The sequence below is a fragment of the Pseudorca crassidens genome, chromosome 8 (genome assembly GCF_039906515.1).
Source record: "Pseudorca crassidens isolate mPseCra1 chromosome 8, mPseCra1.hap1, whole genome shotgun sequence".
Taxonomy (NCBI): domain Eukaryota; kingdom Metazoa; phylum Chordata; class Mammalia; order Artiodactyla; family Delphinidae; genus Pseudorca; species Pseudorca crassidens.
The window spans coordinates 7,114,619-7,140,255 of record NC_090303.1 but is presented as its reverse complement, the minus strand read 5'-3'; positions in this window follow the sequence as shown (position 1 = coordinate 7,140,255).

Below are 25,637 nucleotides of genomic sequence, written 5' to 3'. Positions count from 1 at the left end.
CCAGGAGCACAGGCCACTGCTTTGCAGCCAGCACCTGGCTCTTTCACAATTGCCTTGTGGCAACTGCCCCTCAGGAAAGCCATGCAGATGCTGTTATTGCCGTGACAGAAAGTCTTCCATCTCTGACCACAGGTCTCAGCATCCACAACACTGATATAGGCTGTCTTAGCTTAGAAATAGTTTAAAATCTCAGACCCAGCATGGTTCTTGACAGTCATCTCCCTCAGTAAAATATAGGAGCCTTTGACAGCAGAGACTAGTTTTGTTTTGTTTCACATTTATGTCTGGCATATTGCCCAGTACCTCTCACTGGATAAATAATTGTTGAAAAGGTGAATGAAAGAATAATTGAATGAGCTACCAATTGAGTTTCAGCTGCTAAACGCTGTGAAGCTTTGTAATGCAAATTAGACTATATTTCTTTGTGTCCCTTTCTCTATCTCCATCTTTCCTCCATCTTTCTCTCCCTGTTTAAGCTCCATTTTATCTTCATCATCATCTCAGGCTCATAGTTCCCTCCAGCCCAGCTCTAGTTCTACCTTATAGCCATTCTTGCATTTAAAAACCAACAGTGTCTGAATGGGCCCAACAGAACAAGTATTTGGTGGGAAATACTAAGAAATCTCAGAGTTTAGACATGTTCTGAAGTTATGCTTCAATTCCGACATCCCTATCCTAGCTCTCTTGTATAATACTTCACTAGCATATTTTAGGAACATCTAGAACTAATAAATGATACCTACTAATTAATAGATTAGTATGGCAATGACTGACTGACTGTATAATCACTCAGTCCATAATTGAGAGCTAATTTCCTTTGTAATAATCTGGTCCTAATCCTTTATTGCACTGAAAAGATACAAATGAGCCTTGAATTGAGAATGTACTTACATTCACAAATCTAGAGATCCAGAATCCTAACTTAATGCAGACAATCATCCAAGGTTTTTTGAGATACACTGAGATGTGGTATTAAAAAACAAACAAACAGTATGAACATGGCCTGTCCACTTGGGTTACTTGAGAATACATCTCTATTTCTATATCCTTCCATCTCAAGGTCTATCCATGTGTTGTTAAGGTCACTAAAATGCACGATTATTTTTCAGATGAACAAGCAACCCCAAAGAAATTGTCTACTAGTTGTATTCCACTTCAGAATAAACTCCTCCACCTGATGGGGTCTTCATCACTCTACTTTACCTTAAAGTTTACTCCAGGAACAAACAAACAAAAAGGAAGCTTGATAAAGACTGACTAATTCCTGTGCTTTCTTCTGCTCTGCTGAACGTTTTCTGTATTTCACTTTTCTTCCTATCTTCTACTGTCCTTACACAGAGTCGGCCTATTGCATGAGAATGTGAGTTCTGAGGCCAGGATGTCCAATGTATTTTCATGGCAAACCATGGTCTAACAGTCAGAGCTTTAGAGTCAGAGTAACCAAGACTTGAATCTTTAATTAGGTCCCATTTGTTTAGTTTTGTTTTTATTTCCATTACTCTAGGAGGTGGATCAAAAAAGATCTTGCTGTGATTTATATCAGAGTGTTCTTCTTATGTTTTCCTCTAAGAGTTTTATAGCGTCCGTTCTTACATTTAGGTCTTTAATCCCTTTTGAGTTTATTTTTGTGTATGGTGTTAGGGAGTGTTCTAATTTCATTCTTTTACATGTAGCTGTCCAGTTTTCCCAGCACCACTTATTGAGGAGACTGTCTTTTCTTCATTGTGTATCCTTGCCTCCTTTGTCATAGATTAGTTGACCATAGGTGTGTGGATTTATCTCTGAACTTTCTATCCTGTTGCATTGATCTACAGTCCTGTTTTTGTCCCAGTACCATACTGTTTTGACGACTGTAGCTTCGTAGTATAGTCTGAAGCCAGGGAGCCTGATTCCTCCAGCTCTGCTTTTGTTTCTCAAGATTACTTTGGCTATTCATGGTCTGTTGTATTTCCATACAAATTGTAAATTTTTTTGGTCTAGTTCTGTGAAAAATGCCATTGGTAATTTGATATGGGATTGCATTGAATGTTTAGATTGCTTTGGGTAGTATAGTCATTTTCACAATATTGATTCTTCCAAACAAAGAACATGGCATATCTCTCCATCTGTTTGTGTCATCCTTGCTTTCTTTCATTGGTGTCTTACAGTTTTCTGAGTACAGGTCTTTTGCCTCCTTAGATAGGTTTGTTCCTAGGTATTTTATTCTTTTGATGCAATAGTAAATGGGATTGTTTCCTTAATTTCTCTTTCTGATCTTTAATTGTTAATGTATAGGAATGCAAGAGATTTCTGTGTCTTAATTTTGTCTTCTGGAACTTTACCAAATTCATTGATGAGCTCTAGTAGTTTTCTGGTAGCATCTTTAGGATTTTCTGTGTATAGTATCATGTCATCTGCAAACAGTGACAGTTTTACTTCTTCTTTTCCAATTTGGATTCCTTTTATTTCTTTTTCTTCTCTGATTGCTGTGGCTAGCACTTCCAAGACTATGCTGAATAACAGTGGCAAGAGTGGATATCCTTGTCTTGTTCCTGATCTTAGAGGAAATGCTCTCAGTTTTTCACCATTGAGAATGATATTTACTGTGGGTTTATCATATATGCCTTTAGTACATTAAGGTAGCTTCCCTCTATGCCCACTTTCTGGAGAATTTTTATCATAATGGGTGTTGAATTTTGTCAAAAGCTTTTTCTGCATCTATTGAGATTACAATATGGACTTTATTATTCAATTTTTTAATATGGTGTATCACAATCCTTGCATGTTTGAGTTAAATCCCACTTGATCATAGTGTATGACCCTTTTAATGTGTTGTTGGATTCTGTTTGCTAGTATTTTGTTGAGGATTTTGTGTCTATGTTCATCAGTGATATTGACCTGTGATTTTCTTTTTTTTGTGATATTTTTGTCTGGTTTTGGCATCAGGGTTATGGTGACCTCTTAAAAAGTGCTTGGGAGTGTTCACTCTTCTGCAGTTTTTTGGAATAGTTTGAGAAAGATAGGTGTTAACTCTTCTCTAAATGTTTGCTAGAATTTGCCTGTGAAGCCATCTGGTCCTGGACTTTTGTTTGTTGAAAGTTTTTAAATCACAGTTTCAGTTTCAGTGTTTGTGATTGGTCTGTTCATATTTTCTATTTCTTTTGTGTTCAGTCTTGGAAGTTTCTACCTTTCTAAGAATTTGTCCATTTCTTCTATGTTGTTCATTTTATTGATGTATAGTTTCTTGTAGTAGTCTCTTATGATCCTTTGTATTTCTGTGGTGTCCATTGTAGCTTCTCCTTTTTCATTTCTAATTTTATTGATTTGAGTCCTCTCCCATTTTTTCTTGATGAGTCTGGCTAAAAGGTTATCAATTTTATCTTTCCAAAGAACCAGCTTTTAGTTTCATTGATATTTGCTATTGCTTTCTTCATCTCTATTTATTTCTTCTCTGATCTTTATGATTTCTTTCCTTCTACTCACTTTTGGTTTTGTTTTTTCCTCTTTCTCTAGTTGCTTTAGGTATAAGGTTAGGTTGTTTATTTGAGATTTTTCTTGTTTCCGAGGTAAGATTGTATTGCTATAAACTTCCCTCTTAGAACTGCTTTTGCTGTGTCCCATGGATTTTGGGTTGTCATGTTTTTGTTGTCATTTGTCTCTAGGTATTTTTTCATTTCTTCTGTGACCCATTGATTGTTTAGTAACATATTGTTTAGTCTCCATGTGTTTGTGCTTCTTACAGTTTTTTCTTCCCTGTAATTGTTTTCTAATCTCATAGCATTGTGGTTGGAGAACATGCTTGATATGATTTCAATATCTTAAACTTACTGAGGCTTGATTTGTGACCCAAGATGTGATCTATCCTGGAGAATGTTCAGTGTGCACTTGAGAAGGAAGTGTATTTTGCCGCTTTCAGATGGAATGTCCTATAAATATCAATTAAGTCTCTTTTGTCTAATGTGTCATTTAAGGGTGGTGTTTCCTTATTTATTTTCATTTTGGATGATCTGTCCATTGGTGTAAGTGGGGTGTTAAAAGTCCCCCACTATTATTGTGTTAATGTCAATTTCCCCTTTTATGCCTGTTATCATTTGCCTTATATAATGAGGTGCTCGTATTTTGGATGCATATATATTTACTTGCTATATCTTCTTCTTGGATTTATTTCTTATAAATCTTTGCTATGCCACCCATTAGTCTGTGACCCCATGGGAGTTACTTAAGTCATCCAGTCTGAGTTTTCTTGACTTTAAATAAGAATAATGTAAGGATAGCAATTATGAAGATTAAATAAGATTATACATATGAATGGTTTGCCCAGCAAGTGGCACAAAGAATAAGTAAAATAAGTCAGAGAACATATTATTATGTGAGTTCAGATCAAACTGGTGTGAGTTACACCAAGGGCCTAGATGTCATCTTTTTCTTCCATGGAACTGGCAAGTTATTTCCAAGAACGTTTCACAGAAGAAGTTAGGAAAATCAAGTCAGCACTGGAATAGTAGTATCAGGGATCAGATGCCTGAGATAAGTACAAAGCTGGAAACATGATACAAGAAAACAAGGAAGCCAAGGAAGAATACAAGATACAAGGAAGCCAAGACATAGCAGGATGTGGAAGTGTCATGAAACGAAGTTCAATGTGAGATAGTTCCTAAAGCCAGCAAAGGCTGTGAATAAGCCAAGGATGCTGAGGGCTGGCTCTCACAGGATGTGGCTGTGTGCCATGATTGAGGGTGGGTAGGCAGGTATCAGACCAAACTAGCCTGATATATAACAACATTGACTCTTTTGTACTATAGGAAACAAATGGTAAGGAAATAATTTTAACAGACTCTCAGCAAAGCCCAGTAGCATTGAAGCATTTTAGCCTTTAAAACCCAAGGCAATTTTCAATATAATTTGTTGTTATCTAAACTGTGTTCTTTAGAGTGCCAGGATTCAACACAGGCACGTCAAGGACAAATGTGAGAGCAAGACATGACACTTACATATTTCAGAATAACATTGAGATTGCACATCTGGAGAAACACATGACATAAAAATCAAAGCCTTCCCACCATTGACTTTTGACTGCATCAGTCTCCCTGACAGGGCTATCTAAGTTATTATATTTCTGACTGGTTTGTTTGCACAAAAGAGCATGATACAGTCACTCTACCAACAATTTGCTGGTCCTAGGACCATCATTCTACAACTTGTCTCTTCCTGATTCCTGAGGGCTGAGCCATATTTGCATTACAGTTCAACATCTATTGTGAGCATATTTTTGTAATATAACCTTTGAGAACCAAAATATACAATTATTTTAAAAATATTAGTCCAAAACGAGCTTTAAAATATGAAATATTATGCTATGCTTTATTCTAGGATTTTTTTTTTCTAAGCTTATACCAAAATTTCCATTTTGCTTTTTAAAAATGTAACTAGTTGTGGCATTTGGGCTCTTAGTTGCAGCATGTGGGATCTAGTTCCCTGACCAGGGATTGAACCTGGGCCATGCTGCAACTAAAGATACTGCATGCCACAACAAAGGTCCTGCAGTTGGCAACGAAGATCCTGCATGTGACAACGAAGACCACGTGCAGCCAAATAAATAAATAAATAAATATTAAAAATATATATATATACATCTAATTGGGTTTTTTAATCTAATAATTATAGTTTTTGTTGTGGTCGTTATTTTGAAAACATAGAGACATCTTGCTCTTTATCACTATGATTTTAATATTTGCTTAATGTACTTAATGCACTTAAATTCTTTGTGAAAAGGTAACAATTATTCAGAAAAATATATTCAGACTTAAGTAATTTCTTAGAATTATCTTAGAACCATGTTAAAACCATTTTTTCAAAAAATGTATAATTTAGGAAGAATTAGATTCCTTTTCAAATTTCAAAAGTGGTAGAGAAGAAAAGAAAACATACTGGAAAAAATATTTCAGTTCTAAATTAAGGCAGTCACATTTTTCATAAGAACATACAGAAGACATGACAGCAGGCATCCCTCTCAACCTACTTTCCCATCTTTCAAAATTTCACTAGAAACCAATGTGAATTTTTGGATAATTACATACGTTATATATTTTTAAAAAAATATATTTTCCATTCTTTTGAATAATTTATAGGGAAATAATTTAAAGATAAAACAATAAAGAAAAAGCAATGCCACTTCCTAACTTTACCTACAAATATGCCTTTAAACTGTGTTTCTCAAAATTCCCCAGAAAATGACTCTGCTTCATTCACAGCAGAATCTAGATGGAATAAACTTATTTATCAATAAGATTAATGATGTCCATAACCTGTCACCTCTCAGCTTTCCCCCTAATCTCACCTACAAATCACAGGCAAGCACAGAATTCCATAAGCCATAACACATCTTTAGGGACCAAATGTGCTAGTCACACAGCACCATTTACATAATATTTTCCCTGGGGATTTTGTGGTAGGTTTATCATGAGCACTTAAAAATAAATGTTTAAATCTATTATTTGTTATGTATTATCTGTGATGTGGAGTCACTTTAAATCTTTTTCTTAACTGATCTTGAATGACTTTGTCTTAGAATTTAAAATTTTTGAAAGGACTGTGGTCCACAGATGGATTTTGGGCTTCAGCTGATCACGAGCATTTTTATTTGCATTTCAAGGACTTTGAATAGATTGTAAACACAGAATTCTTCCTATTATTGTTACCAAACCAAACTTGGGTCCACTCACCCGTGCACAGTAAAGTCAATTTACTGACATTGAGTTGTGAAAGAAAATGCAGCTTTTACTGCAGAGCGCCAAGCAAGGAGTCCATTGCAGCTAGTGCTCAAAACACCAGAACCCCCTGACAGGTTTCAGCAGGCATTTTTAAAGGCAAAGTGAGGGAGGGCCATCCCAAGGTATGTGATCAGCTCGTGAACAGTTCTCTGGTTGGTTGATGGTGAGGTAACAGGGCGGTGTCACAGGGGTTAACATTATCAATCCTCAGGTACCAGTAGGTCTGGGAGCTATCGCTCATGGTCATCTAGTAGTTAATTTCTTCCATCTGGTGGGGTTTTGGTATCTGTAAAACAACTCAGGAAATGTTCATCAGCTACTATTATCTAAGAACTTCAGAGAGGAGATAAAGCAGAGGATATGGAGGATCGGTCTATCCTGGGAAGGCCCCATAGGGCCCTGTTTGGTTACATTATTATTATTTTAGCTTATGCTTTAATAAAGTGATGTTAATAACTGTGTTAATTCCACACACAAAAAACTTTAAATATCTTAATATTCTTTAAAAAGAAACATAAGCATAATTACCTTTTATTGTTTTAATTCTCAGTGTAAGTTTTGAGTTAATTGTTTTAAATAGTGAAAAATTTATCATGTAATATTTAATAAAACTAATTTTTGAAGATGAAAATTAAAATAAAAATAACTCATACTGAAATAGTTTTCAAAAAATGGCCATAGTCAGGCATAATAATCTTTGCAAGATTTATATATATATTTTTGTTTGTTTGTTTTGCGGTACGCGGGCCTCTCACTGTTGTGGCCTCTCCCATTACGTAGCACAGGCTCCTAACGTGCAGGCTTAGCGGCCATGGCTCACGGGTCCAGTCGCTCCGCGGTATGTGGGATCTTCCCGGACCGGGGCACAAACCCGTGTCCCCTGCATCGGCAGGCGGACTCTCAACCACTGCACCACCAGGGAAGCCCTATAATTATGTTTTTAATGCTGAGTTATTTTATTATAAAAGTAACACTTATTTGCCAAATGGTCCATTGATCTTATCCATTTCTGATCAAGTGGTACCATTTCATTTTGAAATGTTTAGGAGGAGTTATTTTTATGTATAACATTTAAACTATTTTATCTGTATTATTATCCTCTTGTAAAATTTGGTAATATCCACACTCTAAAAGAAAAAAAAGTGTGAAATCGAAGTATAAAACAAATTGGCTCATCTTAGTCTTAATTATTAGAAGAAAAGACTATTTACTCTTTGAAAAGTAGTTTGTTAAATCATTGAGACCCTGTTACCAAACTCAGGTTCAACTTCTTGCTGCTCAAAAGACAATAACTGAAGAGGCAAGTGTCAGTAGAAAGGAAAGATACTTTAATCAGAATAGTCAGCAATCTGGGGAGACGAGGGCTCCTGTCCAGAGACCAACTTTGAAGATTCTGCTCAGCCATGAAGGTTTTTAAAGGGAGAAAGAGGGGAGAATCTCAGTGAATCATTGAGGCAGAAGGTTGGGTTCTGCATCATTCTTCACTGAGTGAAGACTGACTCACTCTTTCTTCAAATGTTATCTTTCCTGTGTGACATACCTGTTGGTTTGCTAAGGGGGCTGTTGAGGGTAGAGAGCTAGTCATTTTTTAATTGATTAGTTCTTTATTCTTACTTCTTTTTGTCTAAGAAAATAACAGGCTAGACAAGGCATGGTATATATTTAGAACAGCACAGGTTAGGAGATAGGATAAACTGCCTAGTAATCTCATTGCTATAATTAGGTTCTGTAAAGGTTAGAGGGGAACAAAAATGTGCAAACAGGAAAGGGTCAAAAGAGCTGCTTTGAATTCCTCACTGTCAAACATCATTCCATTTCTATGAGACTAGAGGTGAAAGTCCATCTTCTGTAACTTCTTCATGCCGACAAAGGGTGCCATATTCTCCGAGTGGAAGATGTCAACATGGGTCTGTAGCATCTCTTTGCTGACAATTTTAGAGCAAGCTACACTTATTTTGAAGCCCACAAAGATATATTTAGATTATTATGGCAATAATGTTAATTCCCTTCTCTTGAGGCCAGTTCTTGGAAGTGTGCTAGCTATACATTCAGTGCTTCTCAAGATGGAGCACCTTATGTCATGGCTACAGTCTGGTCATCATGCAATTACCTTTTTTCTCCTCTGGTGGCAGTTATAGCATCTGTAAAACAACTCATGTGTGTGCATCAGATACTGAGTCTGTGACTTTATTGTCCTAATCTTTAACTGCTCAAGCCTTCTCTTTTGTGACTCAGGGAGGCCTTGGAAACTTCAGTTTTTCTACAAACAAGAGGCAGGGGACATAGAAAGGCTTTTGTACTTGTGGGTGGGGACCCTGCAGGGTTGTGCTCAGTTCCAAACCTACTGGCCAGGTAATTGTTATTAAGGATATCAATAATTTCATGAGGTTTTTTGAGGTGTCTTGGGATCCTAGAGTGGTGAAGACTCACAAGGAGTAGAGACGTGTGTTTCTTCAATCTGCTCTGGGCTGCAGAGCACTACCTGCAGTCCTGCTTCAAAGAGGAGCACAGCTGCTACATGGACATGGTGGTCCCACTCATTGAAATTACTAGTTGTAAAATAATGAAAACTTATTTTTCATTATAATCTTATATCTTCCAATCTATTAGTACACCAATAAGGACAGCTTTGGTTGTTTACTATTTACTAATACTTCTTCTTAGAAGACTGGATTTCTGATGTCTTAAAATTAGGCACCAAATACAGAATGCTAGTTAAATTTGAATTTCACATCAACAACACTTTCTAAACTTTTAGTATATTTCAAATATTGTGTGGGTCTTACTTACCCTCAAAAAATGTTTGTCTGCTTATGTTTATTTGTTAAGGCTGGCAACCCTATCTTCAAATACATACACTGGGAAGAAAAACTCTTTCTCTACTGATGTAGATCTGACAATAGACAGATTAACAGAGAGAAGCTTATTAAGTGTGTGGCAGCACTTGGATGAAAAGGCTCCCTGAACAGTCAGGGATGAGGGCTTATATGCCAATTTAATAGAGGAAAGGGACAGGGTAGGGCTTCTATGGGATAAAAATAAGATTTTTAGGGGGCACAATTGGGCTTTTAGGGGAACAAATAGAGGGTAGGACAGTTTGTGGTAATGTTTGTTTATGCACTTTCTCATCCCTGTGCTAATGGTCAGACTCCTTCTCGTCTGGAAGGAGGCTATATATATATAGAGGCTACATATATAGAGAGATATACCAAATTCTTACTGTGTGTATAATGCTTATGTGCATTAATGCATCTATTCCTCACAATGGATTTATAAGGTTTGTACAATTCTTATCTTTATTTATTTATTTATTTATTTATTTATTTAGTGAAACAGTGAAACATAAGGAGAATGTCACTTGATTAAGTTCACACAGCTAGGAACCAGAACTTAAAGATTCAGAAACTTCTCAACCTGTCCCTAATCAACTACCACAGCAGAAACCAGTGTTAGCAGGGCAGACAGCAGCCACCTAGAGCCTTGGAGGTGCAATTCTTATCCTGCAGAGCCTTGGGGTTGTGACCCATGCCTGAAGGAGCTACAGAGACAGGACTGCCACACTAATGGACCCTGAAGGTGGGGCCATCATCCCAGAAGGCAGGGCATCAAACCAAAGGGGAATAGTCTTATGTTTAAGATCTAAGATATTTGCCTTACCTGGCACCCATTTTCTTCCTTTTGATTTCTTCCTTTTGAGGTAGGAATGCTGTCCCTTTCATTCTGGACATACACAAGTTATCTGACTTCACAAGGTCACAGATGAAAGAGGAATTTTTCTTCAGGATAAGTGAAATGTCGTGTCACCCATATCTGATTTAGATGATATTTAAATGATGCTTTGAACTGTAGACTTTAGAGTTGATACTAGACTGGGTAAGATTTTGGAGGCTGTTGGAATGGATGGAATGTATTTTTCAAGTGAGAAAGACATAAATTTTGGAAGGTCAAGGGCAGAAACTTATAGACTAAATATCTGCCCCCGTGAATTCATATGTTGAACTTTAACCTTCAATATACTGGTATTTGGAGGTGGTGCCTATGGGACATAATTATTGTTAGATGAGATCATAAGGGTGGTTTCCCCACGATGAGATTAGTGTCCTTATAAGAAGAACAAGAAGAACCAGAGTTCTCTCTCTCCTGCATGTGAAGATACTTCCATAAGAAGGCAAGCCAGGAGGAGGGCTCTCATCAAGAAACAAATCCATCAGCACATTGGTCTTGGACTTCCCAGGCTTGAGAATTATGAGAAATAAATGTGTGTGCTTTTAAGCTACTCCGTCTATGTTATTTTGTTATAGCAGCTTGAGCTATATATGCTTTAGTGTATTGACACCATTTGAGATATTTGTCTGAGACATGATAGCAGGAAATGGTTTTAAAAAGAGTCTGTTCAGATACTATTTGGCTTTTGAGAGGGGAAACAAAACAAAACAAAACAAAAAAACAAACAACAGCAACAACAAAAAATACACTGAACATCATTAGCCTCTAGCCAGGCTAACTAAGGAATAAAGAAAGATGATAAAAATAAATGATATCAGAAATCATAAAGGAGACATCACTACCGTTCCTATGGAAATTAAGAGGAAAATAAAGGAATACTATGAACAACTCTAAACCCACAAATTTGATAACCAAGATAAAATAGACCAACTCCTTGAAAGACACAATCTGCTGAAATTCACACAATAAGAAACAGACAATCTGAATAGGTCTATATCTATTAAAGAAATTGAATCAACAATTAATAACCTTTAAAACCAGAAGATACCAGGCCAATATGGGTTCTCTGGTGAATTCTACTGAACATTTAATATCTTATCATGAAATATAAGATATTTAAGTTATGGGATATCAAACAGAAGGGTAAACACAAAGTACTATACCTTTTCTTCTTTGGAAGGGGTTAGTGTGATTCAGTTGTACAAAGGATAGCTATATCATATTGGGCAGAATAATGACCTCGTTATTGTCTTTACTTAAACATTAAGTATGTTTTAAGGAGATGCATATGAGTATCGAGTTGACAACAGGTGGTCATGTGATGGTTAATTTTATATGTCAACTTGACTGGGCTAAACAAAGTAGAGAGCCCAAAAGTTGACTTGTACAAAAAGGGTTAATCGATTTTTAACAAAGGAACAAAGATAACTCAAGGGAGAAAGGATAGTCTTTAAACAAATGGTGGTGAAGCAACCATATATCCATATTCAGGGCAGTAGATTTAAATCCATATCTTACAATTTATATAAAATTAACTCAAAATGGATTATGACCTAAATATATGTAAATGATAAAACTGTTATTAGAAAACAGGAGAAAATATTTGTGTCCTTAGGTTAGGTTAGGCAATGGTTGTAAGCTGCTACACTGTGACACAATTCATGAAGGAAAAACAATGAATAATTAGATTTCAAAAAATTAAATAAAACTTTGATCTGTGAAAGACACTGTTAAGAGAATGAAACAAAAGGCCACAATCTGAGAGGAAATATTGAAAGTCACATTAGATAAAGAATTTGTAACCAAAGTATTTAAAGAACTAAAATTTAACAAGGAGATAAAAACTTTTGAAAAAATGGGCAAATAATTTGAACAGAACAAAGAAGATACACAGATAACAAATAAGCATGTGCAATGATGCCTGACATCATTAGTTACTAGGAATGTGCAAATTACAACCACAATGAGATACCTCTACACACTTTTTAGAGCTGCTAAAATTAAAATTATTGACAGTATCAAATGTAGACAAGGATGCTGAGACCTGGAAATCTCATACATTGCTGGTTGCAAAGAAGAATGCCATATCCACTTTGGAAACTACTTCAGTAATATTTAAATAAAGTTAAATGCATACTTATCATATGACCCGTCATTGCCACTTCTACATATTTCCCCAGGAGAAATGAAAACTTATATTTACGCAAAAGATTGTAATGAAAATTCATAATAGCTTACATATAATTGACAGAAACAACATAAATGTTCTTTAATGGGTAAATGGACAAACTGTGGTACATTCGTACCATGGAATACTATTCAGCAGTAACAAAGAACAAACTGCTGATATATGCAACAACATGGGTTAATCTTAAATGCATTATACTAAGTGAAAGAACCCTAGACTCAAAAGGCTGTATACTCTGTGATTCCATTGGATGACATTCTGAAAAACGGCAAAAGTATAGAGACAGAAGTTGCCAGAGGTGATGAAGTGGGGTGTACAATACAAAGGCTTAGTGGGAGGGAGTGAGGGAACTGTTCTATGTCTTGACATGGTAGTGATTCCATGATTCCATGTATTTGAGAGGACCAAAAAGTATTAATTTTACTTTATGTTCATGAAAATAAAATAATAATTTTATAAATGGGTGCATGGGAGTTAAAAGTTTATATCATTTAAAAATCCTTGTCAGTGTCAATACCTTGGAAAAAAGTGGGAGCATTATAAGGAAGCACAGTCCACTAAGCTGTACACTTGATCAGCACTGCAAGGTTTTCAAATGTTTTCAGATTTTCTTTCTCTTTGACATCAAGAATATTGTTTGAGTGCTCCCCAATATATAGGATAAATGATCAGATATACTTCACATGGTTTAAGCACTTTACTTCATAAGAGGGAGACTAAAGACAAGTTTTTTATTTAATGAGGAGAGGAGGGAGAAAATGTCTTCTAATGGTGAATCCTTTTCTAAAATAAGGTAATGAAGTAAATAGAATAAAGGAAACCACACTTCCTAATGATATTTTTCAAAGTATTGCATATTCTAAATTTTCTGTAATGCACATCAGTTACTCTTACAAACATAAAAAATTCACATTTATTTTGATAAAATAACACTTCTATGTAAAATAGGACACTTACTGCTTTGTTTCAAGTCTTACTATTAATAAGGCATGTGAAAATGAGATTTCTGATCCTTTAGGCACATCTTGCCTTATTGCTTAACACTGAATCCCACATATATCTATCCTTTAAAGTATTCTGTTTTATAATCTATCACCTACAAATTTGAATGTAAATTATTTTACTTTAGAACAATGTATAATGATATATCTCTCAGAGGATAGCTTTTGTGCTTCTACTATGTAAAAATATTAGCTTGCTTTTGACTTTTAAAAAGTTTTAGCATTTCCTCCTCTATCTACATGGCAAAAATTCTTCAAAATCAAAAATTATAAAGCTGAATTTAGCGAATATTCAGTAAGAATGAAGAGTAATCTGGAAACCTAATTTCATTTAGGAAAGTAAAATGTAAAGTTTTGCTATAAGTTGTAACATTGTCAAACTTATATTGAAAAGGATGTCTGGTCTGTTCTGTGTCCACGGACAAAGGACTGTGCAGTGTTGTCCTCAGAGCACAGTGGATATCCTCTTTTTAAAATTATAGTATGATCCATCACTGCTGTTTTTTTTATCTCATTGCGATCCAGCATTTTAGAGAATATATATTAAATAAGAATTCATGATCTTCAACTTCAATAAGTACTTTCTGCTAATCAATGTGTAAGATTCAATTTCACAAGCTATATGGGTTTTTATGATAAACTGGACTGTATCACAGGAAATGACCATTTTTTCAATAAGAAAATAAGATATCCTAATGGATTCTAATTTGTTACTCTATATAAAATAACTACTGATTTTCATACATATACAGTCAATGTAATTTAACTATTTTGCTGATGAAGAAGGCATTTGAAACTTCACCTGACCATTGAACAATGTAAGAGTCAGGGACACTGACCCTAACAGTGTAGTTGAAAATCCATGTATAACTTTTCACTCCCCCAAAATTTAACTACTAATAGCCTGTTGTTGACCAAAAGCCTTACTTGAAAACATAAATAGCCAATTAACACATATTTTCCATGTTATATGTATTATATACTATATTCTTACAATAAAGTCAGTTAGAGAAAAGAAAACGATTTAAGAAAATCCTAAGGAAGAGAAAATATGTTAACAGTACTTACTGTATTTATCAATACCATATGTTTACATCATCTACTTCCAAAACAAATAATCTGTCAGTTCATATGTCAATATTGTCTTATATGATACAGAACATCATAGATGTTCTACATATTACTGATACAGAACATCATAGATGTTATACATATTACTAACACTGGACATCAAAAGTGAAAAGATAATGTGAGGAAGAAATTCATATTTATTTAGAGGTATAACAATTTATGTATTGATAATGTAGAAGTACCAGTCATTGCTTTATGTTATCTGAGTGTAACCCATACAATCACTTTATGATAGACTAGCCTATATACTAATGAATGAGTCATTATAAATTTTTTGTGGCATACAGTGTTATATACATAATGTAGTATTAGTATCGGAAACATTGTTACTTTTCCATTGAAGTATAGTCGATTTACAATATTATATTAGTTTCAGATGTACAGTGGAATGATTTGATATTTTTATAGGTTATGCTCCAGATAAAGTTATTATAAAATATTGGCTATATTCCTTGTGCTACACATCACATCCTTTTAACATGCATTTTAAACCTAGTAGTTATACCTCTTAATCTTATCCACTTGTTTTGTCCCTGTACCCACTCCACTCTCTGCTGGTAACCACTAGTTTGTTCTCTGTATCTGTGAGTCTGTGTCTGTTTCGTTATATTCATTCATTTCATTTTTTAGATTACACATTTAAATGAAAAATACAGTATTTGTCTTTTTCTGTCTTACTCATTTCGCTAAGCATAATACCCCTCAAGTTCATGTATGTTGTTACAAATGGCAAAATTTCATTATTTTTTTATGGCTGAGTAATATTATATATATATATCTCACATCTTCTTTATCCATTCATCTGTTGACTTAGGTTGCTTCCATATCTAGTCTATTGTAAATAATGCTGCTGTGAACATTGGTATATGGAACATATATCTTTTCAAATTAGTGTTTTCATTTTCTTCAGATAAATACCCAGGAGCTGGATCATATGATAGTTCTATTTTTAATTTTTTTAAGGAAACTTCATACTGTTTTGCATTTCCATAGTAGCTGAACCAATTTATATTCCCACCAACAGTGCACAAGCGTTCACTTTTCTCCACATCTTCACCAACATTGTTATTTGTTGACTTTTTCATAAGGCCATTCTGACAGGTGTGAGGTGATACCTCTTTGTGGTTTTGATTTACATTTTCCCGATGATTAGTGATATTGAAGATCTTTTCATGTGCATGTTGGCCATCTGTATGTCTTCTTTGGATAAATGTCTATTCATTTCTTCTGTTTAGATTTTAACTGAGCTGTTTTTTTTTCTTTATATTGGAGTATAGTTGATTTACAATGTTGTGTTAGTTTCAGGTGTGCAATAGAGTGATTTAGTTATACATATTCATATAACTATTCTTTTTCAGATTCTTTTCCTGTATAGGTTATCTAAAAATGAGTTGTTTGTTTTTTTGATATTGAGCTGTATGAGTTCTTCATGTATTTTGGATATTAACACATTTATCAGACATGTCATTTGCAAATATCTTTACCCATTCAATAGGTTCCCTTTTTCTCTTTTTGATGGTTTCCTTCATCTTGCAAAAGATTTAAGTTTAATTAGGTCCCACTTGTTTTTTTTTTTTTTTTTTGTCTTTTGTTCTCCTTTACCTTCCTTGAGAAGACAGATCCAAAAAATATTGCTAAGATCAATGTCAAAGAGCATATTGCCTACTTTTTTAAAGAAGTTTTATGGTTTAGGTCTCACGGTTAGGTCTTTAATTCATTTTGAGCTTATTTTTGTATATGGTGTGAGGATAGTTCTAATTTCATTGCTTTGCATATGGCTTTCCAGTTTTCCTAGCATCATTTATTGAAGAGACTCTCTTTTCTCCATTGTATATTCTTGCCTCCTTTGATGTGGATTAATTGACTATATGTGCATGGGTTTATTGCTGGGATGTCTATTCTTTGGGAGTGGGGTATGGGCTCTTTATTCTGCTGCATTGATCTATGTGTGTATTTTTGTGCCAGTATCATTTGTACACTAGATTTGTAGTGTACTCTGAAGTTAGGAAGTGTGAAACCTGCAGCTTTGCTCCTTTTCTCTCATGATTTCTTCATTTTTCAGGGTCTCTTGTGGTTCCATACAAACTTTAGGATTATTTATTTTAGTTCTGTGAAAAACTTTACAGGTATTTTGATAAGGATTGCATAATATCTGTAGATTGCTTTGGGTGATATCGGCATTTTATCAATATTAATTTTCCCAATCAAAGGACATATCTTTCCACTTATTTGTATTGTCTTTAATTTTCTTTGTCAATGTCTTATATAGTTTTCAGAGTATAGGTCTTTCACCTTCTTGGTTAAATTTATCCCTAGATATTTTATTCTTTTTGATGTGATTGCAAATGGGATTGCTTTCTTGATTTCTATTTCTGATAGGTATTAGTATATAGAAATGCAACAGCTTTCTGGATATTAATCTTGAATCCTGCAACTTTACTAAATTCATTTATTAGTTCTAATAGATTTTGGTAGACACTTTAGGGTTTTGTATATATAATATCATGTCATTTCCAAATGACAGTTATTTTACCATCCAATTTAGATGTCTTTACTTCTTTTTCTTGTGTGATTGCTGTAACTAGGACTTCCAATACTGTGTTAATTAGTAGTGGTGAGAGTGGGCATCCCTTTCTTGCTCCTGGTCTTAGAGGAAATAGCTGAAGCTTTTCACTTTGTATTATAACTTTAGCTGTGGGTTTGTCATAAATGGGTTTATTATGTTGAGGTATGTTTCTCTATAAAACTTTGTTGAGAGTTTTATCATGAATAGATGTTGAATTTTGCCCAATACTTCTTTCCATCTACTGAGATGACCACGTGTTTTTTGTCCTTCATTTTGTTAATGTGATGTATCATGTTGATTGATTTGTTGGTACTGAAGCATCCTTAAATGCCTGGAATAAATCCTACTTGATTTTAGTGTATCATCCTTTTGATATATTGTTGAAATTCCATTTACTAATATTTTTGTTGAGAATTTTTTAATCTTTGTTCATCAGGGATATAGGCTTGTCACTGTCTTTTATATAGTGTCTTTGCCTTGCTTTGGTATCAGGGTAATGCTGTCCTTGAGTTTGAGAGTGGTCCCTTTTTTTCAAATATTTTAAATAGTTTGAGAAGAATAGGTATTAACACTTAAATGTTTGGTAGAATTTCACTGTGAAGCTATGTGGTCCTGGACTTTTGTTGGGTGTTTTTTGATTACTGATTCAATTTCAGTACTTGTGATTGCTCTGCTCAGATTATCTATTTCTTCCTGACTCAGTTTTGAAAGATGGTATGTTCCTAGGAATATAACCTAGAGGTTGTCCAATTTGTTGGCATATAAGTCTTCATAGCATTCTTTTATGATTTTTGGATCTCTTTTATATCGGATGTCATTTCACCTCTTTTATTTCTTATTTTGTTTGGGTCTGCTCACTTTTTTTTCTTAAAGAGCCTGGCTAAGGGCTTATCAATTTTGTTTATCAAAAAAGAAAAAAAAAATTCTTGATTTCATTGATCTTTTCTATTATTTTTTGACCTCTATTTTATTTATTTCTACTGTGATCTTTATTTCCTTCCTTCAGCAGACTATGGGTTTTGCTCTTTTTCTATTTATTAAAATTCCATTATATGGTAGGTTAGGTTGTTTATTTGAGATTTTTCTCATTTCTTGAGGTAGGCCTGTATCACTATAAACTTGCTTCTTAAAACTGCTTTTGTTACTTCTCATAGATTTTGAAAGGTTGTTTTTTTTTTTCTTGTCTCAAGATATTTTCTGATTTATTCTTTGATTTCTCTATTGATCCATTGTTTCTTTTAGTAGCATGTTGTTCACTCTCCACATGTTTAGATTTTTCCCGTTTTTTTCCCTAGTTTTGTACCTTTGTGGTAGGAAAAGATGCTTGACACAATTTTTACCTTCTTAAATTTACTTAGACTTGTTTTGTGGACAAGCATGTGATATATTCTGGAGAACACCTCCCATGTGGACTTGAAAAGAATATGTATTTTGCTGTTTTGGGATGGAATGTCCTGCAGATATCTATTAAGTCCAACTAGTCAAATGCATCACTTAAGGCCACTGTTTCCTTACTGATTTTCTTTCTGAATGATCTGTCCACTGATATAATTGGAGAATGGAAGTTCCCTAGTAATATTGTACGATTGTCAATTTCTCCCTTTGTGTCTGTTAATGTTTCCTTTATATATGTAGGCACTGCTATATTAGGTGCATTTATCTTTACAAATGTTATATCCTCTTATTGTAGTAATTGTTTATTATTATATAATGCCATTCTTTGTTTTTTGCTATACACTTTGTTTTAAAGTCTTTTCTGACATGAGTATTGCTACTTGAACTGTATTTTCATTTCCATTTGTTTGAAATATCTTTTTTCCATCTTCTCACTTTCAGCCTGTGTGTCTTTAACTCTGAAGTGAGTCTCTTGTAGGCAGCATAGAGATGGGTCTTGTTTTTTTTATCCAATCAGCCACCCTATGTCTTTTAATTGGAGCATGTATATACTTACTACCATTTTATTACTTGTTTTCCACATGTTTTTGTAGTTTTTTTCTTCTTCTTTTTGTTTCTTCTCTTGTGGTTTGATTTAGTGTTATGCTAGTTTTCCTTTCTCTCTTTTTTGTTTATCTGTTATAAGATTTGATTTGTGGTTACCATGGAATTCATATATGTTAACCTACAGCTATATCTACTTGTTTTAAACTGGTGGTCATTTAAATTCAAACCCGTTTTAAAAGACCTATAATTTTTACTCCCTTTCCCAACATTTTGTGTTTTTGAGGTCATATTTTACATCTTCACATCTATCCCTTAATTGTTTATTGTAGTTATAATTGATTTTACACTTTTTGTCTTCTAACATTTGTACTGCTTATTTGATTGCTGATCCACAGCCTTTACTATATATTTGTCTTGTGGGATTTTTCATTTCCTATAAATATTTACTTCTTATTGTAGTCTTTTCTTTTTCATTAAAATAAGGTCCTTTAACATTTCTTGTAAAGTTGGTTTAGTTTTGATGAATTCTTTTGGTCTTTGCTTGTCTGAGAATCTCTTTATCACCCCTTCAATTCTGAATGATAGTCTTGCTGGGCAAAGTACACTAGGTTGTAGGTTTTTCCCTTTCAGTACTTTAAATATATCATGCCACTCCCTTCTGACCTGCAAAATTTCTGTTAAAAAAACAGTGGATAGCATTATGGGGTTTCTTTTGTATGTGACTCTGTTTTTCTCTTGCTGACTTTGAAATTCTCTCTTCAACTTTCACCATTCTAATTATGATTTGTCTTTGTGTGGGTCTCTTTAAGTTCATCTTTGTTGGAAGTCTCTGTGTATCCTGTATTTGGATATGTTTCTATCTTCAACTTCAGGAAGTTTCCAGTCTTAATTTTATGAAATATATTTTTGTCCTCTTTCTCTCTTTCTTCTCCATCTGGAATCCCCTACAATGTGAATGTTGGTAGGCTTAATGTTGTCCCAGAGGTCACTTAACTATCATCACTTTTTTAAAATTTATTTTTCTTTTTGATTCTGATTGAGTTCTGATTGAGTGAGTTCTGATTGAGTGAGTTCCACTATTCTGTCTTCCAAGTCACTTATGCATTCTTCTGTATCATCTAATCTGCTCTTAATTTTAACTAGTATATTTTTCATTTCAGTTATTGCATTCTTCATCTCAGACTGGCTGTTCTTTTATATATATTCTAGTTCTTTGTTGAAATTCTCATTGTGCTCCTTTATTCTTTTTCCAAGCTCAGTTAGCATTCTTATTGTTATTGCTCTGAACTCTTGATCTGGTGAATTACTTATTTCTGGTTCACTAAGATTTTTGGTTCTGTTTTTACTTTTTCTTTAATTTGAAACAAGTTTCTCTGTCTTTTGTTTAACTTTTTCTGTTTCTATGAAGTTAAGTAAAACAGTTACCTATCCCAGTCTTAAAGAGTTGTCCTTGTGTGGGAACATCTGGGTTGGGGCCAGAGGAGTTGGGGCCTCACTACTGAGTCAGTTTTGCTTTTGCTGGTAATATGGGTATCTGCCCTGAAGTTAGTTTCACTCCTCCTAAATGCAGGCAGGGACTTGTGTGTTGACAAAGGCTGTCTACACGCTTGCCAGAGGCAGGGTTGGATCCCAGCTGGTTCCATTCTGAGCCTCTATGTGTACACACTTGTCAACAGTGCCTCAGACCTTAAGGGAACAATGCCAGAGCAAAAGGTGCTGGAGCAGGCATCCAATGCAGGCTGGGATGTGTGCTGGGGTGGTCCCAGCTAGTTGACCAGAGCTCTAGGCAGTTTCCAATCTGCTGCCTCCACATTGTGACCGTGAGTAAGCAAGTATGTGCATGCAAGTATGTGCATGCATCCAAGGACTCATGCACTGGTAATGGTTGCCTCCACCCTGTTCATTGTCAGAGTCAAGTCCATTCCCTCTACGTGTGCATACCTCCCTTGGCCACAGCAGCCTCTGCTCTAGTGGAGAGCAGTGCTGGGGCAAGAGGGGCCGGAGTAGGTGCCCATTGTGCACTGGGGTGTGCACTGAGTCAGTCCCAGAAAGCCAGCTAGAGTCCCAGGAAGTTTTCAATGTGCTGCTTCCATGTTGTGACCCAGAGTAAGCAAGCTTGCATGTGTGCTCTTCAAGAGCAGAGTATCAGTTTCTTACAGTCTTACAGTAAGTCCCACCAGTTTTCAAACCAGCTAAGGGGGCTCATCTTTCTGGTGTCAGACCCCAGAGCTGGGTTGCCCAATAGGTGGCTTGAACCCCTTGCTCCCCAGGGAGTGTCCCCAAGCCCATTACATCCCCCTCCTCTCCTGTGTCCCCTTCTGGGGTGTGGGTCCCTACGAGATTGCTTCTCCTCCTTTCCTATCATACCACGTGTGTATCTTTCTTTACAGCCTTGGTTGTAGAAGAGCCTCTCTGCCAGTCTCCAGATTGCTTTCAATGAGAATTGCTCCACATATAATTGTACTTTTGATGTGTTCATTTGGAAGGTGAGATCAGTATTATCTCCATCTCCACCAGCTTTTTAAAATGTGTTATTTTCTTCAAGGGGCACAATAATTGGATTTAGGGCCCACCTGACTAATCCAGGATGATCTCTTCTTGATAGTCTTAAATTACTTATATCTGCAAAACCCATTTTCCAAATAAGCTCACATTCACAGGCTGTGCATAGACATATCTTTTGGGAGCCATCATTCAACCCACTACAATTGCTAATAAAAAAAGAAAAACTTACATTCAAAAAAATATATTTTTGCAAAGTTTTAAATACTTATAACAATTACATGCTGTGGTAGAGTTACAGAGGGAGGTACAGAAAACAGAGCATGCTAGTGAAACAGTAGTCAATGTTATTTTTCTTATTTTACAAAAAATCAAGACTGTTGCGATATGAAACTGAATATATTTCAGACAAAATTTTTAAACATTATCTGTTGAAGCTTCTGACTCTTGATGCTTTTATAGAGAACTATGAACTGTATAGTTGAATCATGGTTTATAAAAAGGAACAAAATGGGGCTTCCCTGGTGGCGCAGTGGTTGAGAGTCTGCCTGCCGATGCAGGGGACACGGGTTCGTGCTCCAGTCCAGGAGGATCCCACATGCCGCGGAGCAGCTGGGCCCGTGAGCCATGGCCGCTGAGCCTGCGCGCCCGGAGCCTGTGCTCTGCAATGGGAGAGGCCACAACAGTGAGAGGCCCGCGTACCGCAAAAAAAAAAAAAAAAAAAAAGGAACAAAATGAACCAAGATTGGCGATTTTTGGCGATATGAAACAATATATTTCAGACAAAATTGCACTAAATTTTTTTTTTTTAATTTTTGGCTGTGTTGGGTCATCGTTGCTGCACGTGGACTTTCTCTAGTTGTGGTGAGCGAGGGCTACTCTCCATTGTGATGCATGGGCTTCTCATTGCGGTGGCCTCTCTTGCTGTGGAGCATGGGCTCTAGGCACACGGGCTTCAGTAGTTGTGGCTCACGGGCTTAGTTGCTCCGCAGCATGTGGGATCTTCCCAGACCAGGGATCGAACAAGTGTCCCCCGCATTGACAGGCAGATTATTAACCACTGCGCCACCAGGGAAGTCCCTGCACTTAATTTTGAATATAAAGTTTTCAAGCATACAAGCTTTGTGAAAAAAGAAAAGAAAAAAAATGCATTTTTAATTTCTGGAAAATTGAAATCAACTTTTCTCCTTCTACCATATCTTATCATGCAGGTGTTTAATAGCTAAAACTATTGAACAGGTAAAAAACAAAACAAAACAATGAGAAAACCATTATACATCATTCTTGGATTTTTCAATGACTTCTATGGAATATAAAAATATTATTTGTGTATCTTTGTATATAGATATCCCTCAAATTCACAATATAACTTAAATTTCATAATGAATCCTGTAATCAAAGGTATTAATATTTAAAGAAATATTGGAATACCTTAATTATAAGAATCATGGCCAGAGAATATAAGAATATATATATATATATGTATATATGAATATAAGAGTATAAGGATGGCCAGAAGACCTTCATTCTGAGTAATATGTATTTGTGTCTCATGTAGATGTATCAAGAAAAAGTCCTATTTTGGAGAGACAAGGAATTCTTATGTCTCTGAAATCCAATCCATACAAAGAGCAAAATTAAATATGTATTTCCGATTATGTCAGGGTTGAAAAGACCTTAACGGTGATGGGTGATATTTGTAATCTTCTTTTATAATAATCAAATTTAAGTACCTCGCCTCTCTAGCCCTGAACCTGATTTCTTTTGTACAATCCCAATTACAAGCAAATCATTGTTTCTGGAATTTCGTCAATTTTGGATTAGATCTTGCTTGATTAATTCTTGAGGTCTGTTTTCTTCAGAGACTGCTTATCGATCTGGTGGTATCTTTTGGGGCCAGATAGAACCTTTTCTACATGCCAGCCTTTCTAATAATCTACATTTCTAATTTTCTGCCCATATTCTCCTCTTTTCCAAGCCATATACACTCAGGTCATTTTTCTGGCTATTTGTTTTTAAATATATTCTAGGGTTAACATTCTCTTTAAAGAGTAATATTCAAAACAGAAAACCAAACTCCAGTTATGGAGAATTGTAATTACCCATATAAAACTGAATTTAAATTTTATACTTTTGACAATGGCAGTAGCTATTTTTAGTAGTCATATGATTCTATTAGGTAATAATTTTCTTACTGCCAATTGTCTCTTCCATGACTTCTTTCTATAATTTCTATTGCTAACCTCCATGGCCTCCTCATCCTATTCTTGTGTACTTATTTGATGCTCATCTGTAATACAATCCACATTTTTCCCTAGATTTATTCTAATGTTGTAATTCCTTGAGATATTACGAATTTATTCTTTTGTCATCCCAAACTTGGACCCTTATACATAACTTCAAATAATGAACATATTTGTTAAACATACCTTGTAAGTCTTCAGCCAGTTTTATTGAAAAAAAGATGCTTAAGAAGGCAGGTTGAAAACAAAGTTCTCTTCTATGACAAAATTGATGAGCAACTTTTAATGTAAGCATTTCAAACCATTACTAACTCCCCTAATTGAGCAGAAGCAAGGCCATATTTCTTCACCATTTCCACAAAAATATCATTTACCTTCATACTGTATTTCAAACATCTTATTACACATTTCCATTGTTTAGCAGGCAAGAAGCATTGCCAGAAATAAGATTAGTGTGATATAATTTATTCTTAGTGAACAAAAACCTGTTTTAGGATAGACATAGCACTCCTTTAATCGTGCATTAGACTATTTTTCCAGTCTCAATTTCAAGTGTAATTTTTACAAAGTGAAATTAATAATCATTCTACTTTGATAACAGGAAAACACCACTGCTGTTTTTTTGTCTTCAAGCTCTCTTTTCCATTCTACATTAATCTCCAAAAATCACTTATAGCACTTAAATTCTATTATTAGGATTTTTTAAAATGTATATGGACAAGAGTCTTTGACTGCATTCATATGTGATCTCTTAGATTATTTTTTTTAACTTGGCCTTCAGTCCACAATTGGTTCCACTCTTTAAAAGAACATGATCTCTTGAAAGAACAATGGTTTCTTGGGTTAGCAGAGAAAACTAAAACAAGATAAGGTGGTTCTGCCCTTTTTATTACTATGCACAATTGACCCTTGAACAATATGGGTTTAAACTGCATGGGTCCACTTATATGTGAACTTTTTCCAATAAATATTGGAAACATTTTAGGATGTTTGTAACAACTTGAAAAAACTCAGACAAACCCCATAGCCTAGAAACAAAAAAAATAAATAAAAAATTAAGAAAAAGTTAGGTATGCCATGAATGAATAAAATATATGTAGATACTAGTCTATTTTATTGTTTACTACTATAAAATATACACAAAAATTTATAAAAAGTTAAATTTAACAGAACTTATGCACACAGACTCTATGCGATCCCACTCGCAGTTGAGAGAAATGTAAACAAACAAAGATTCAGTGTCAAGTCAAAACTGCACAAAGTTAACTGTAGTACGTACTGAACTACTGTAATAATTTTGCAGCCATCTCCTGTTGCTATTGTGGTGACCTCAAGAGTCACGTGTACGTGCTTAAAATGCCATTTACATGAATCACCTCCACGTGAACAGTTAGTCACTCCAGTAGATTGTGTATTACAAAAAAAGTGATCTCTCACAGTTCTCATGTACTTTTCATTGTGTTTAGCAATACCATAAACCTTAACAACATCATGGGACCCATGAGAAGTGCCACTAGTGATGTTGGAAGTGCTCCCAAGCAATGTCATGGCATTACAAGAAAGAGTTGAATTGCCATAGATTGAGGTCTG